At 33.9% G+C, this 16,798-nt stretch overlaps 1 protein-coding gene and 1 non-coding gene across 2 annotated transcripts in view; both read left to right on the top strand.

Annotated features, from left to right (window-relative positions):
* Positions 1-16,798, top strand: part of CARPA (Carbonic anhydrase-related protein A) — a 483,368-nt gene that overhangs the window by 440,946 nt on the left and 25,624 nt on the right. The window lies entirely within an intron of this gene.
* TRNAI-AAU (transfer RNA isoleucine (anticodon AAU)) lies at positions 13,020-13,093 on the top strand. The gene has a single exon. It is a non-coding gene; the product is annotated as a tRNA-Ile (tRNA).

Here is a 16,798-nt window from a genome sequence, read left to right as displayed (position 1 = left end):
TGGTTTGTTGCTGTAGGCTTTTTCTTTGAGGTAACCCGGTAGAAAAAAATCCGCCACAGTCAAATCTGGAGATCTTGGTGGCCACAAGCCTCGACCGATAACAGGATTACCAAAGAATTTCTCGACGAAATCAAAGTTGAACCTGCGTAGTGCGATGTCGCACCGTCATGTTGTAGCCGACATTGTCTGTCTTCCTCTTCCAAGAGTGCAGTGAACTGAAATAAAATATCCTGATATCGTTCTGCATTAATGGTGTACTCGAAAAAATACGACCGATTATTTTCTTTCGCGGTATCGCGCACCACACGCCCGACGTCTGCGGGTGTAATTGTTTTTCGTGATAAACGTGTGGATTTTGAGCGCTCCAAATTCTACTGTTTTGGCTGTTTACGTAGCCATCCGAATGAAACCGTGCTTCATCTGTGAAAAATAACGAATCCATAACGTTAATTCCCTCACGCAGAAATCGACGGAACCGTTGACAATATTGTAGCCGTTTTTCTTTGTCCGGCTCAAGAAGTCGATGAACCGTTTGAATGCGATAAGGTCGTAATTATAATCGTTTGGTCGCCCGATGAACAGTCGATTTAGACAAATTAATTTTAGCACACAAACATCTGATCGATTTATTTGGCAAGGCGAGTAATCGGTCTTCGATTTCAGCGACTGTATCTGTATTCAACACTGACGCAGATCTTTTGTGTTCGTTGTTATTAACAGAACCGGTCTCTCTGAATTTTGCGACTAACCTTAATACTGATGTTTTGTTAGGAGCCGGCTTGTCTGGGTAGTTATGGCGAAACAAATCTTGCACTGCAACCACTGATTTCGTACTGAAGTACGACTCGACAATGAAAACACGTTCATCTAGCGAAAACACCATCTTGTCTCTAGCAATACACTGAACGTTATGATCGCATTGTTGTTACTATCGGTAGTGTTCTACTGCGTCGCCGCGATGTCCAGATGTTGGACGAGTCCATTTCAGTAACGAGTAGGGGAGTAAGCTTGACTTTTGAAATTTCATAGATGAGTGATTGATGGGTTGCGTTTTATATGGGACACTCTGTATTTTGATTATTTAAATAGTAAATAATTATTTAATAGATAATAATAGACGTTGAGGATTGGGTACCGAGCTGGGTCCTGTGGTGGTCCCGATAGACATTGCATCAATTGCGAGATTGCGGGGCATCTACTTAAGGATTGCCCAACGTTGGGCAAATGTGCAATTTATAATTCTCGGGGAGGGGGGGAGACACGGTTGCAGGACCAAGACCAAATAATGAGGTGCTTTTCCTGTGTTTTGGGAAAGACCTAGGTCGGGAGATTCCTGTCCAGGAGGAATGGGCCGTTTAGGTGTCCCACTGCCGGTGATTGGACAGGTACTTCCTTAATGTTCCGATCCAACTTCGATAAGGGGAGTAAAGAAAGACCGTTGTCCCGGTGGGGATCTCTTTGTGGTTCCTCACTGGAGGCATGATGTCAAGACAGGAGTCTCGGTGGGGGGATCTCTACGTTATGCCCTCAGGCGATTAATTTTAAAGACCGAGTCCCGGCTGTCTGGAGGAAACGTCAGTTCTCGACTTGGCAGTATGAGGCGATGGCACCCCCTGGAGCTGTGTTCATGCTTGATTTCGGGTCTGGCTCCAGAGGGGGAGATAAAAACTGATGAATTCAAAAAAAAGAAATAATAAATGTAATAATTACGGAATTTATTTTTAACCAAACTTAAACTTCGCTCGCTAACTTTGACTAATCAACCGTAATATTTTGATTATTTAAATAATAAATAATTGCAATAATTAACAGAATTTATTAATCTAACCAAACTTAACCTACGCTCGCTATCCTCAATTAATTAACAGTAATGTTTTGATAATTTAAATTATAAATAATTGCAATAATTACTGATTATTTTTTGTCCTTTTTTAAGCACTATGGGGACGACCGGTAATTGCCTAAAAAAGAGTTGCCTCGATCGTGCCCATCTATCGTGGTGTTGAAGCAGTTCTCGAGCTTAGGGCCCTTACAAACCTCTCATCGGGGTCCCCCCCTGGATCATAAGAATATCCCGATCGTCCTTAGGGCCCTTACAGGCCTCTCATCGGAGTCCCTTCCCTGGATCATAAGAATATCCCGATCGTCCTTTCTGGAATGCCGAGATATCCCTCCCCAGGAGAGCTACCCGCTGAATTTATTATTTAAATATTCAAAAAATTACTGTTAATTAGTAAGGTTAGCGAGCCTAGGTTAAATCTGGTTAGATTATATTTAAAATATAGATAAATATAAATGGTTATAAGAATGATAATATAGATGGTTATGGGGTTATTTCTCCAACCTGGTTACTGTTAATATCAATATTTCTTGCTGTTTTCAGTTATCTCCAGGTGAAAAACTTACAAACTTTTTTTTTTTGGTGGGGGGAGAAACGAAAAACTATCAATTTTTATTTTTATTTTGAAATATGAATATTCCCACCTAATTCTTATTGGATATTAAAAATACATCGATTTTTGGCCGATTGGTTAAAAAATTAAGTGTTTTTTTTGGTGGGGGGGAATTCCGAAAAAGATCCGATTTAATGTTAGTCATTCATTTGTTGAATGACTAATAAATGCGGAAGATTTAAAAATAAAACTTGTAGGGAATTTAATCTTGAGAAAAGTTCATTTAAATACAGCCACTTGTAGGAGAAGTAGGGTGAAGTGCACTCATGTATGTGTGACGGAATGTTATAATTTAAAAAAAGGTCAAAGCGGGGTGACGTGCAGGGGCAGGGAGGTAGTCTTGTTGTCTAGGGTGGTCCGCCCACATTCAAGAGTAGGGGGATCGGGACTCCCCGATGATGGCATAAAGAACCCTCAAGGTTTGAATGGGACGCGAAGTGAAGGATGTGCGAAACGCAGATCTGGAACTGTTATAGGGACGGGATGGGTAGCTCCTTAGCGGAAGGGCATGTCGGCTATCCGGAAGAGGAAGTCGGTGTGTCCTAGTGAAGTTGCGGAGATCCCGGTGGGAAAGCATTCCTAGAATGGTGCCGGTTAGGGTGGGCAGAGACTTCTAGCACGACATTCCGAGGTGACTGTTTTGCTTAACGGCGAGGACCGGTCGTCTTGGGGGTGTTTAAAGGGAAAAAAGTAGGATTCACTTTGTTAAATTTTTCTTAAAAACATTTTCAGTTAGTTTTTTTAATTTTATATTGAAAGCGAATATATATTTTTTACACCCTTACTCCATGATTCTTAGATTAATATAAAATATCTTATTTGTATAAGAGAAACAATTTAAAATTTGAAAGTTTACGTAAAAAAATGATAAATTATAAAACCGTTGATGCTAACTCATTTTGTGAATAAGTCAAAGCGTAAGTCCATCAGATGTTACTACAATTGATCTATATATACTGCAAAGACCTAGTCGACATCCTAATAGAAGATTAGTTGCTTATAACTAGATTTTAACCACATTATTACTGATGTACTTTGATCGTTCTTGTTGCACGTAATTTAATGGCACTGTCGCCGTAATGTCTAGCGATAGTCAAGAACGAATTCCAAGTTATAATTGGAATTACATCCTGTTGTGACGCAGTATAATCTTAAAAAAAAAATAGAAATAATAAATAAATAAATCAAATATATTTCGATAAGGATTTATTAGATCTTGTACCAAACTTAGTTTGTCCTAATTACCATGATAATTCACTTATAACCCGGTCGTTATGGTGATTAGTTGGAAGACAAACGTCATTTAGTAAAATAACAAATACCAAATTACTTTTGAAGAAAAAAAAAATTGTTACCCGGACTTTTATAAGTTGAAATGGTAAAGGGATGTATAATAAACGTAAAAAAAATAAGAGGGTGAGCGGCCGGGGTGGAGGGGTGATTTGAGGGGTAAGGGGGTTGAAAAAGTATTTTTCAATACAAAAGTTGTAGATCATGCAAAAATCTACAACTTTTGTAGAGTTCACTTTTTAATATAACCTCAAAATTTTCGAGAAAAATGCGAAAACTTTTTTTTCGTTTTTTATTTTTCATTTCCAAAAAAAATAATTTAATTCTGACGAAACTTGGTGGAACTATACTTTTGTGTGTCTTATGTAACCACAATTTTTTTTTGACGTCAAATTTCGCCGGAAATCGCAATAATATCATTTTTACCACATTTAACCCCCCAAATCAACAATTTACAAGTAGTTAATTATTGAAAACTAGAATTGAGTCCCATTCACTAAAAACATTATCATGACGGCTAACATTTACACTTTTAACAAATAGGTATTTTATTACTACGAAGAGAAGATTAGCCTAAAACAAATAGTCTGACGGTGCCAGGTACGGGCTGCAGTGGATGCATTAAACTCTTTAAGTCGAGTTTTCTCAATCTCTGACGTGGCGAAAGATGTATGCGGTCTGGCGTTGTCAACCCGGTATACGATATCCTTTTTTTTTACCGGTTCAGGCCGTTTCTGTTAAATTTATAGGTGAAGACGCGCTAATCGTCGACAGTACAGATCTGAGCTTATCGTTCTGGGCGGTAGCAACTCGTGACGCACAATGCCCTTCCGTTCCCACCAAACGCACACCGTAACCTTCCTGGGCCTCAGTGTGGGCTTTGCCTCAGACTGTGGAGTTTGTCCTCGCTTCGACCACGATCTTTTTTGCACGTACTTGTCGTAGGTTATCCAGTTTTTATCATTCGCGATCAACTGCTTCAGAAGCGCTTCGATTTCATTACATTTCAGTAAGGATTAGCAGAAAGAAATTCGATCGAGTAATTGTCAAAGTGGTTTAACGTTGTTTGGTGATGGATGTTTAGGTCATTGGCGATGTCGTGATTGCTTATATACCGCCTTCCTCGATTTTTGCCAGAATATTCTATCGCTATGTAGTGCGCAAAAGGATCAACACTTTTTAGACTACCTATTACTTTATAAAAATTTATTTAATTAACTTATCGTTTATTTTATGAATTTGAAATCTGCAGTAAATTTCAGTCAGTAGTTTCATTTAAACGATTTTCTGTCCTAAAATTAAACATGGAGTTTTATAAATAAAATTAAAATATATATATATATATATATATATATAGATTTTATGGAAAGGTAGTTACTAATGTTTGAAGTAAAGAGGGGATAATATTTATTCGTAAAAAGATGAGCTAATGTATACAAAGGTTATTTGGATAAATAATTATAATCTTTGGTTTCGATACATCCCACCAGATGTTTAAAGATCAATAAACCTTTTATTTACAGGTGAAACTAATGTCTTCCTTTTTACAATCCCTTCAACATGTTACCCACAATAACTTAGATGGTTTTGTTTGGACAAACAGATGAATTATCTTCGAAAAACTAAACACTAAGTAATTAGTATCGGTAATTTTTAGGAAATACTGCACATGAAGGAACAGAAAAATATGTATAAGATGGGTTTCTCATCTCTATAATAGAACACATGGAAAAGCACTTAGGGTCCATGGCTGTATTTCCTTAACGTTTTTCAAAGTAAACGTGCCGACCTACATAACGGAGTGGTAATGTCATCGCCTTTCATTCGAAAGGTTCTTGTCTAATCCAAGGCACGTTTGGAATTATTATTATATCCGTTACAAGAAGTCATTTTTAATCCATCATATAATACAAGAAACAACTGTGATCGAGGAATCGGTTGTTAAGACTAGTATAGTGTACGTTAAGACTTATAGTTGTTAAGACTATTATAAATAATGAGGATGTATATTTTTTAACTATAGCGGTAAGATTGTCGAATGTGCTTACTTTTCCGGAAACGAAGAGACCGGGTGTATAAGGAGAACATAATAATTTTCCTCCTGCAGTAAAAAAAAAAACGATTTCTATGGTGGACAAATCATTTGTACCCTATCTGAAATTTAGAGGATATAATTTCCATTAATTTCTTTACCATTTAAAAAGTATAATTTATTCATATTATTAAATGAGAAAAATAAATCATAGCTACTTTCCAATCTAAGAATAAACCATGTTAAAGTGTTATACATTTAAAATAATGCTCGTCCTTATATATATATATATATATATATATATATATATATATATATTTTGTAACGGGGTAACTTTTAACTCAAAATATAACTTTTAACTCATAATATTTTGAGTTAAAAGTAATATAATATATTAACATAATATTTTTGAGTTTTCTTCTATTTCTTATTCGATTCGCTGGATAAAATTTCTAAGGAGTCAAAAATTCAACGGTTTGAATTTTTTCCTTGACTTTTTAAAAAGTTATTGATGTTACATGGAGCCGGTTTAAGAAATAATTAAATGATGTATGCAATAAGAAGATGTATAAAGAAGCAATAAATTATGATTTTATCCATACGGATTGGTCTCTAAGCAGTAGACCACAGTTTGAATCGCTATAACTTCTAGCGAAAGTGCATTTTCTGCCGGGTTTAAGTTTTAACGTATTGTAGATGTGTCATATTGCAATATCCCAAAAGGGTTTTTCTTTTGAGCAACGAATTCGGTGCGTACGCTTGTACTCCACAACCGACAGCGTGTAGGAAATTCATCGCCATATGCGTGTGAAATTTGAACCGGAGTTCAGTGCCAGTTGTTGTACAGAAGCCGAAGACCATTGCACGTTTAAATAAACATTTTTATGCAACTGGCACCGAACTGGATATGCCGCTTGCAGGTATACGATGGTGAGATTTACCAGGACTCACTAGGGACACTGTTTACCGTTTATTCCAACAGAAAGACCTCTTTGATCGGTTGTGGTGGCAGCAGGATGGAGTTCCCACTCGTTATGCCACAACAGTACGTAATCGGTCGAATTATGCTTTCCCTGGACGTTCGATCGGACCAATCAAATAGACGGTCCGCCTCCTGACCTCACTCCACCAAAGTTTTTCCTGCGGGGCTATTTAAAGGACAAATTTTTTTTCCGTAACATCAACACCCTACAGGACCTGAAGGATATGATTACTGAGGAATTTACTGCTGTTCCTTATGAACTGCGTACAAAATTGTGTGAAAATATGTCTTTGCGATTAGACGCATGTATTGCTGCTAATGCCGTGCAAGTTTGTGACACAATGGAAAATATATATCAAACTGTTTATGTTACAAAATTAGCTATCTCTTTTCTTTGCATCCCTGCATTGTTACTAGTTACAGCGCATTAAAATGTGATGACTTATGGGCCATTCTGTGCGTGTTATATATAAGACTTAACAAAAAAAACATTTTTAATAATATTTGAACTACCGCTATACAAGGGAGTTTATAACTCAAATATAAAAAATTTATTTTCATTATATAATAACAAGAAAAATAATAAATTATAATTTTTTTTTAGCTTCACAAAATCTGTTTTTGATTTTAATATCTCTTTGTTTAAAAACAAAAATTACGTTTTCGGCGTATCCAAAAACTGTTGACCTATAAACACAAAATAAACTTTTACATTAGTTACCCTTTATATCCATTCAATCGATACACAATGAAATATAATGAATAGAGTTATACAAAATGGAGAAACATTAATTATCAAACTCTAAAAAATCATTTATAAAAATATACATCTATTTAAGAATTTATGTTGTTAAATATTCATCATTTATAAATAAAATTTTTAATAGTTATAAACAACTAAATAATATGATGATTTAAAAAAAGAAAAAGATTGTTACTACCGTGGCGGAGTGTTTGTCTTCGGTTTTAATCCGTAAGGTTCTGTATTCAAATCTAACATCAGCTTTTACATTTTTCAAACGCAATAATTCTTTACCATATTGTTAAATATATACTTTAACCTTTTCAGATCAGGAAGCCAGTAAACTGGCTCTGTGCGGTGACAGTTTTAAAACGCTGTTACAAAAACATTTTATATGGGATCTAAGTCGGTTATATTTTTTTATATTCACAAAGAAATCAGTTTTATTATACAATTTGAACTATAGTTATACGAATTAAAATGTTTTATTTGGACAAGAAAGAAAATGACCATTTTTTTCTCAGAAATGTGCTTGTGTGTGTGTGTGTGACTGGTGTATTATAATTGCTATGAGGGTTACGGATTTATTTATTATTTACAAAACTAGCTTATTATATCAGCAACATAACGATGTATTGAAACACATAATAAGTTATGTTATACGGCACACACAAAAAAAAAAGGAATTTGTGGTCATAAATGTGTCACTTTTATTTGAGGCCTAATAAATCTTTTCTGACAAAAGATATCGGCATCAATGAAACACATACCGATTCGTAATGAATAACAGTATACAGTAAAAATAGTTTTTTGTCAATCCGAATAGCCTTTTAAGTGGAGGGGATTTTTATAAAACGTAGTTTTTACTGAATCTCTTTCTTTATACTAACATATGTTACTTTATTGTGTGAGTGAGTACGAGTGAACTGCAGTAAGTAACTTACTATTGCAAACCGGCGTTCCGTTGGTAATATATTATTTCATTATTTTTTTCAAAATTACATCGGTTTTTTTTTATTCAGTGCGATTTTTTTCACATATTGGGCGTTTTTTTAAATTTGTGATTTTTTTTTATTTGCCGTAATTTTTTTTTTATCGAGACAATGAATGACGAACAGATTAGGTTTGCTCTTGACGAAGAACTTTCAGATTATGACGAAAATGACAGTGACGACCTTGAGGGCTTGGATGACATCAAAAATACTGAAATTAGGAGTAACGATTTTTCGGAACCGCATCTCCTGAATTTTAGTAGCGACGATGATGATCCAGGTCATTCGATTAGTGATACTGACACGGAACAGAAAATAAATGTAGCCGGTTCAGTTCTACATCCACATGCTGAAGGAAACGGTAATATATTTCATGAAATCCATTATCGTTCTCCAGTGCAGTTGGATGTTGAAATGCAACCAGCTGTTGAATTTCCTCTCCAAGATGAGGAACTTGACACGGCGGAGTTACAAGAAAATCCAACTGACCGGGCCCAAAATGACGAAACAGTTACAGATGACGAAGGTTACGAGTTGGAAGGTCGTCTGCCGGTTCTTGGAAATCCCTGGTTAGTTTGTACTGATAGGTGTAAATATGACACACTAAACAGTTTGCCTTTTACGGCTCCGGAACCAGGTGCATTTGTAAAGAATCCCGACCTTTTGGCTAAATCCGCTCCTCATAAGAGAGGTCGGCCTAAGAAGCGTCGTAGGAATTTACACAATGTGCCTGAATATATTCCTGATCCCCGTATTCATGGGCAGACGCCGTTTGCCGTATCTATGTTGTTTTTTGGGGCTATCCTTGAAAAAGTAACATCACAAACTAATTTGTATTTTCAAAGCCGTAGACCTGATAGGCCATTACCTAAGGACAGAATTCAAGGTGACGTTAGTCTTGCCCAGATGAAACGTTTCTTTGCAATCATCCTGGAAATGGGTCATACTGTAAGACACACTTTACAAGAATACTGGTCGACTGACGAGGTTTCCCATTTCGCTTGGTTTGGGAATACATTACCGAGAACTGTCTTTCTTCATATTTTGAAGTATTTACACTTCACTAACCAGGATCCACCGATAGAATCAGAAATGCAAACTGGTAACTATGACCGTCTCTGGAGAGTACGCGAAATATTTTAAATTGCTCGTCAGAAATCTCGTGAACTCTGTAATCCACGACAACAAATTGTAGTTGATGAGGTTTTATGCGCCTACAAGGGTAGAGTCTTGTTTCGGCAGTATATACCTAGTAAACGAAAGCGCTTTGGGATAAAGGTTTACAGACTTTTCGATAATTCTGGGTACACATTCGATATGAATGTATATCTCGGGAGACAACGAGAGGAACAAAATGTAAACGAAAAAATTACTGAACGTACAGTTATCGATCTAATTGCAGGTTATGAAAATTGTGGATATCATTTGTATATGGAAAATTTTTTTTCATCCCTGCAATTATATCGACGACTGAAAGATGTGGGAATTCTAGCTTGTGGAACAGCTCGATCCAATCGTGCTGGAATGCCAGCTGAATTCACACGAAACAGACGTAAACAATTAGGTTTGACCAGACACCGGTTAGCCTGTCGTACGACACTGGATGGAATATCTTGTATTCTATTCAATGACAAGCGAATGGTAACACTTCTGTCTTCTATTCATGGGCCTGCTGAAGAGGGTAAATACAGTGTAACAATTCACGGTACAGAAAATGTCGTGAGACCTGTAATGATTGTAGATTACAATAATTATATGGGGGCTGTTGATCAATCTTATCTTCTGTCTTCAAGCTATTACTTACATAGGCGCATGACAAAATGGACGAAAAAACTTTTTTTCCACATTTTTGACATGCTCTTTTTCCACATTTTTGATATGCTTCTTGTCAATGCTTATACGGCTTACAATAAATAATAAGTAATACGGCAATAAGATGGAGAAGAACCAATCCTTCTGATGGTTTCGAAATGAGGTTTTGAAAGGGCTTGTTTCATCATCTCCTACGAGATTTTCTGCACGAGGATCTTATGTAAGAAATCGTGAATTTTTACGTCTTGAAAGTTGTGAAGCAAGACATTTTCCTAAACGTGAGGGAACAAACAGTTTTAGACAATGCGTTGTGTGCTCGGCAAACGGCATTCGCGTAAGATCAGTCTGGAGGTGTGTGGCTTGTGAGGTACCACTCTGTTTAGATGGATGCTTTCTCGTGTATCACACACGCCAAAATATCACCAACTAGGGGTAAGAGCTTTTTATTTATAAATTTATTACTTCATTTTATTTGTTTAGGTTATTTATTATTTTTCATCTATTTCATTCTTTTGTTTTTTGGGGGAATCTCCCATATTGCGATTTATATGTTGGTGTAAAAACTAGTGCGCGCTCGTAATTTCTTATTTTATATATTATATATATATAATATATATTACGATTTTATATACATAGTAACATAAAAAATAACTGTTGTTTGTACCGAATAGCTTGTAATTACTGGGGTAATTATTATGCGTTTCATGAACTCTATTGCCCCCCCCCCCCGTGGCGTGTAACAGCAATACTCTGTTGTAAAAAAAGTTTTTTTACGTAATAAATGCTCTAAGGAAGTCTTATAATTTTTAAAATAAATTTTACATTATATGTAACGCTAAGAAAAAATAAATAACTATAAAAATTTCTCGAAACTGATATGCTAATTAATCTGTAATTTATGACACGGGTTTTTCATCATATTTTGCCCAACTTTCAACCGATTTGCTTGAAAGTATTTTTTTTTTAATCAGCAAACTATGTTTCATAAACACAAATCAAAAAAAAAAAAATTTCGCTAATAAAAAACGCGGTAGAAATGCGCAAAAAAAATTCTGCAATTAAATTATCGTAATTTTTGTACGGTTTCAATTTTTTTGTTGTTACAGGCATAAAAAATATCCAATCGTAAGGTTTTTTTTTTTGTCAGAATCTGTTAAATCTCGTTAATATACTGTAATTTTTTGAAAATTTTTTCACAAGAGGGTAGCATAAGACTATGAAGAGAGGCAATCAGATACCAACTATTTTTGCGGAGCGCTAAGAAGCGCGGAGCATTGTGATGGGAAAAGGTTAAAGTAATTTAATGTACTTCTTGTTATCAATTTAAGTAATTATGCCCTGAGAAAACACTTTTAATTCATTTAATATCTATTTTTACTTACGATCGTACACTTTGATGTCCTTCACCTTTACTTATTAAAGTTTATTCACAATATTGAAATTATGAACGAAGTGATTTATTTACTGACCTACATACTTTTTTCCTGTTTAGCCTCCGGTAATTACCTTTCAGATAATACTTCAGAGGATGATATGTATTAGTGTAAATGTAGTCTTCTACAGTCTCAGTTCGACCATTCCTAAAATGTGTGGTTAACTGAAACCCAACCACCAAAGAACACCGGTATCCACGATCTAGTATTCTAATCCGTGTAAAAATAACTGAATTTACACTGACCTTTTTACTAGGACTTCAGTGCTGGAACTCTCGACTTCCAAATCAGTTGATTTGGGAAGACGCGTTCACCACTAGACAACCCGGTGGGTTACTGACCTACATACTAAATCAATTGAACCTACACCTCACAATTCTATTGAGAAAAATTTTGCAAGCAAAACTTTGATATCAAGTGAATATAATTTGTAATTTATTTTAATACCAGTTTATTAAATTTCGTTTAAAATTCAATTTGTTTATTTTTTTTCAAAATGGGCGATTATTATTCACGGATATACGCATACATTCACAGATAATTAGTGATCATAGATGTACTAATTCCTTATTCCTAAATGCAAATTTTTTTCAGATTTATATTTGTACGAATTTTTTATTTTGATAAGAGAATCTGTCTATAAAGTACGCCAAAAATTCCTTTACACTGTCTATATATATGTTACCGTGTAAGACCGATATCTGAAAAATGTCGAAATCCTTCACTGAATCGACACTTACCAAATGCATCGGTGACCGACATATTTGTTTATACTCACCTTCGCCGGTATATCTTGGCAAACACAGATAAGTTCTGGTGGGGGTCGAACCGATAACAAAAAATTAAAAAAAAAAAAACACCCGATACCAATGTGTAAGGTAAATAAAATTACGAAAAATCCTCGTAAAAACAGGTAAATTAAATTGAAACCAAACATAACCTATGCTCACTTCGCTCGCTAATCTTGTCTAACTAATGTTAAATATGTTCAAACATTAGAGGCAATTAACTTATTCTGTTCATCCTGGTTGGCTCATCAATTTCAACATCCTACGCCTAATCGTTTTTGAGTTATGCGAGATACATATGTACATACAGACGTCACGCCGAAATTAATCACAATTGATTAAGAGATGATCAAAATGAATATTTCCGTTGAAATCTGAAAACCGAAATTTTTCATGATTACAATACTTCCTTTTTTACTTCGTACAAGAAAGTAAACAGGGGATACATAAAGATAAAATTTTAATTTTAAACTACAACATATGTCACTCGTTGTAGGCCCATTAGCTCAGTTGGTTAGAGCGTCGTGCTAATAACGCGAAGGTCGTGGGTTCGATCCCCCCATGGGCCACTGATTTTTTTTTTAATTCTGGAAATTTATTTATTTATTTATTTTTTTTCATTGAATAAAACTCTCTCTTTTTCCTGTTTAGCTTCCAGTAACTACCGTTTTTAGATAATACTTCAGAGGATGAATGAGGATGATATGTATGAGTGTAAACGAAGTGTAGTCTTGTACATTCTCAGTTCGACTATTCCTGAGATGTGTGGTTAATTGAAACCCAACCACCAAAGAACACCGGTACCCATGATCTAGTATTCAAATCCGTGTAAAAATAACTGGCTTTATCGTTGAATAAAACTGATTGTTACAAACTACACCGTTAGTTATCTGTTCTATATATTCCAGAATATCTTTCTCTAACACAACTTTTTACCTGTGTAAGTTTTTCTATTATGAAATGAATTAAGACTAGATGTGTTAATCGAAACTACTGCTCATGGATCCTCTGATTTATTCATCTTTTAGATCATCCCATAACTATATCTCCTCTTCTATTTATTTCTATTATAGAATTTGTCTAGTTTTTATTGTACTTACGAATTCTCGTAACAATATTTCAAACGCATATTTTTCACGAATCGCTATCGTAAAAGTGATTAACTTTTCACAGAAATCAAAAAAATATTTTTAATTAATAATATTATGATAAACATAATTTTTGTATTTATTAGTTTAATATAAAGGAAAAGCGCATATTCTAATAATTTTCAATTAACGATTTCAAAATAATTTAATTCTCTTCTGAATGTATTTATTTATTATTTTTATATAATATGTATATATGATAATAATTATTAATATTAAAATGGAATGTAACGAGGATTTTTTTAATATTATTAATTTGGAATTACGCTATGAAATTTTGTATAATTTTCCGTGATCTGTATCAAATAAACGGTGCGTTAGTTTGTTTTTTATTATTTATAGAATATGAGAATAGCTCTCCGATCCTTCCTGACGTGATATATATAATTTATAATTGTTTTATTGATTTTAAAAACAACAAATTTGAGTATTTATATATTTATGTTTTAATTATATATATATATATATATATATATATATATATATACTGAGTGTTCCCGAACTTCAGGCACATACTGATTCAGGGCACCAAAATGAGGAAAAAGTTCATATCGACATAAGTTCTATTTGTATTTTGCTTTGTTTTCGTTCTGAATGTCATTTTGTGATTTTCAACAAAAGATTATTTCTCAGGAATGGATAACCTATTTTTTTAATTATATTTGGAAAATCTAAGACAAGTATCTTATTCTATAAAATAAACAATTTTGAAAACTTTACCTTCAAAAATTTCAAAATGGCCCCCCATATTAATTTGTTAATCTTCAATATCTTTGTGGTTATTTATTTGATCAAATTTTTACTTATTACAAAATTTATTAAGCATTTTATTTTGAACAAAATAACACCTCATTTGTAAAAATCCGTTGACAAATGGAAATTCAATTTTATCTTCTCAAAGAAACAGAGGAAAAAATTTGATTACTAATTTTCATATAAAAATATTAAATTCATGAAAAAAAACGTCTTTCCGTTGATGCAAAAACAAAAAATTACAACGTAGTAATTAAATCAGAAAATCTTTACGTATAGAAATGTTTAAGACTAAACGGCGAAGGCGAAATTAAAAAATTACAAAAAATATAAAAAAGTATTTTTTTTTAATTTTAGAAAACGACAAAAGGGAACGAAATCTAGATAAACAAAAATAATTCAGAAATATCTGGTCATCCTTATGTTTCTTTTCCTCTTTATCTATATAAATAAAAATCTAAATGTTCGTTTGTTCAAAATCTTAAATCTGCGAAAGTTCTTCACCGATTGCTTTGAAATTTTGGCACAATGTTGTATTTGAATACGCGCGTGTTTTTATATACCTGTCGGAGAATAAAGTACAGTGGAGTATCTTCCGACAAAACGATGAGAATATTCTTTAGAATATCTGTATTTTTAGTAGTTTTAAGAAATGTACTATTACTAGTAATATTTTGTAAAATAAGGTTTAAATTGTTTTATTGCGGTAGGCTTAGGCCTAGGTAGGCACATGGTTGTCAACGTAGTCGGGATCCCAGGACGATAGGGGTATCATAAAATTAATAAGGAAAAGGAAATATGCAGTAGGTATATTATTTGGAACCCAGATCGAACAGACGTCCTGGTGGTCGCGAATTCGTTATTTCCCTGAGCCTCGGTCTATCGCAAGTTGTTTTAATATTATTTGAATTCTAAATTAAATTAATCTTATATTATAATTCGTGTACTACTGAGTTATTGATAAGTGATAATTATCATTTGTAATTATTTCATTGTACGAGTTATCTACTCATTTTTATTAATTGAACTTTATTGTAATCTTATATATTCTCCACTTGTAATGGTGGGAATGAGTGAAGCACAAAACGTTGAATCCCTGACAAATCTCCTCCCCTCTCCGATATACCTATTATTTATATTATAGATATATAAGATGTCACACCTATGACAGATGAAATCATGCTTTTTTTTGAAAAACAGTGCTATCTGTTGAACGTAAATGCAACGCACGGTATACTAAATATTTTACGATTCCATTTCAATGTTTCCGATACGTGTGTCCGCTATAGACTAACAAACTACCGGACCGATTTACGCGCGGGAAACAAGGAGAAAGGGAGAAATCGGAAAGGTAAAAGGGTGAAAGGAAAAACAGGAAAAGGAAAAACGAGAAAAGGAAATGAAAAGGGGAAAGAGAAAGGGAAATGAGGGAAGGAAAGTGAAAGAGGTGGAAAAAGGGGAAATGGGTGAAAGGGACATGGAGAAAAGGAAAAGGGAAAAAGGAAACTGTTAAATTTTGTGAAGTTCCGTAACGTTCATTTTGTTAATGTTTTATCAGACTTTCAACTGTGTTCGTTTAATCTATATATATGTAACGGTAAAACCCCGAATACCGGTAAATCTTAAGTTTTACCGGTAAATTCTAACATCTACCAAGTCACTTGGTAAAAGTCCGAAAATATCTTGAAAACACATTTAATTCGGACTCTTACCATATCGTTTTGGTCATTGTTGACAATTACCATATTCTGTTGGTAAAAGTTGACAATTCTGTAACGAAATCGCTTCTAAATAGGAAAGAGCATGAATTTAAAAATGCTCTTCTCAATTTCGGGATTTCAGTTCAAAAATTGCATTAAAATTAATCATTTTCAAACGTGAGAATAATCAATAAATAGTCAACTCTTAAATACACAGTCTAGGATTGTTTTTTTAACCCAATTTATTTTCAATTTTTGCTGCGGGGAAAAAAGTCCAGCATTCTTTTTCCCTTTTGTAAAAGGGAAAAGAATCCAAACTGAACGTTTTTCACTAAATACAGTCATTTTGTTCGTTCAAACCATTCTAAAACTTAAGGAAAGATATAAAAAACCTAAAAAATATAACTAAAAATTCTGTTTTTTTTAAATATGGCCTGCCACTTTTCTGTTAATCGTAAAATTTTGTCTTTCCTTTTACAAAACACCATGATTAAAAAAAAGCTGCTAAGAAAATGTATTGAATTTCATTTAATATTATTAAGAATAATTTTTACACAAAAAAGTTAATCGATTATTCTTAATGGTAATTTTGTAATTTGTAGTCTCGAAAGGATTCATTTAATTATAACAACAAACATATTGCTATTCACCATTGTAGAAGTTTGCTGAAAAT

This window comes from Lycorma delicatula, chromosome 11 (genome assembly GCF_047948215.1).
Source record: "Lycorma delicatula isolate Av1 chromosome 11, ASM4794821v1, whole genome shotgun sequence".
In the NCBI taxonomy this organism is placed as follows: domain Eukaryota; kingdom Metazoa; phylum Arthropoda; class Insecta; order Hemiptera; family Fulgoridae; genus Lycorma; species Lycorma delicatula.
This window is presented reverse-complemented; position numbering and strand designations above follow the sequence as displayed.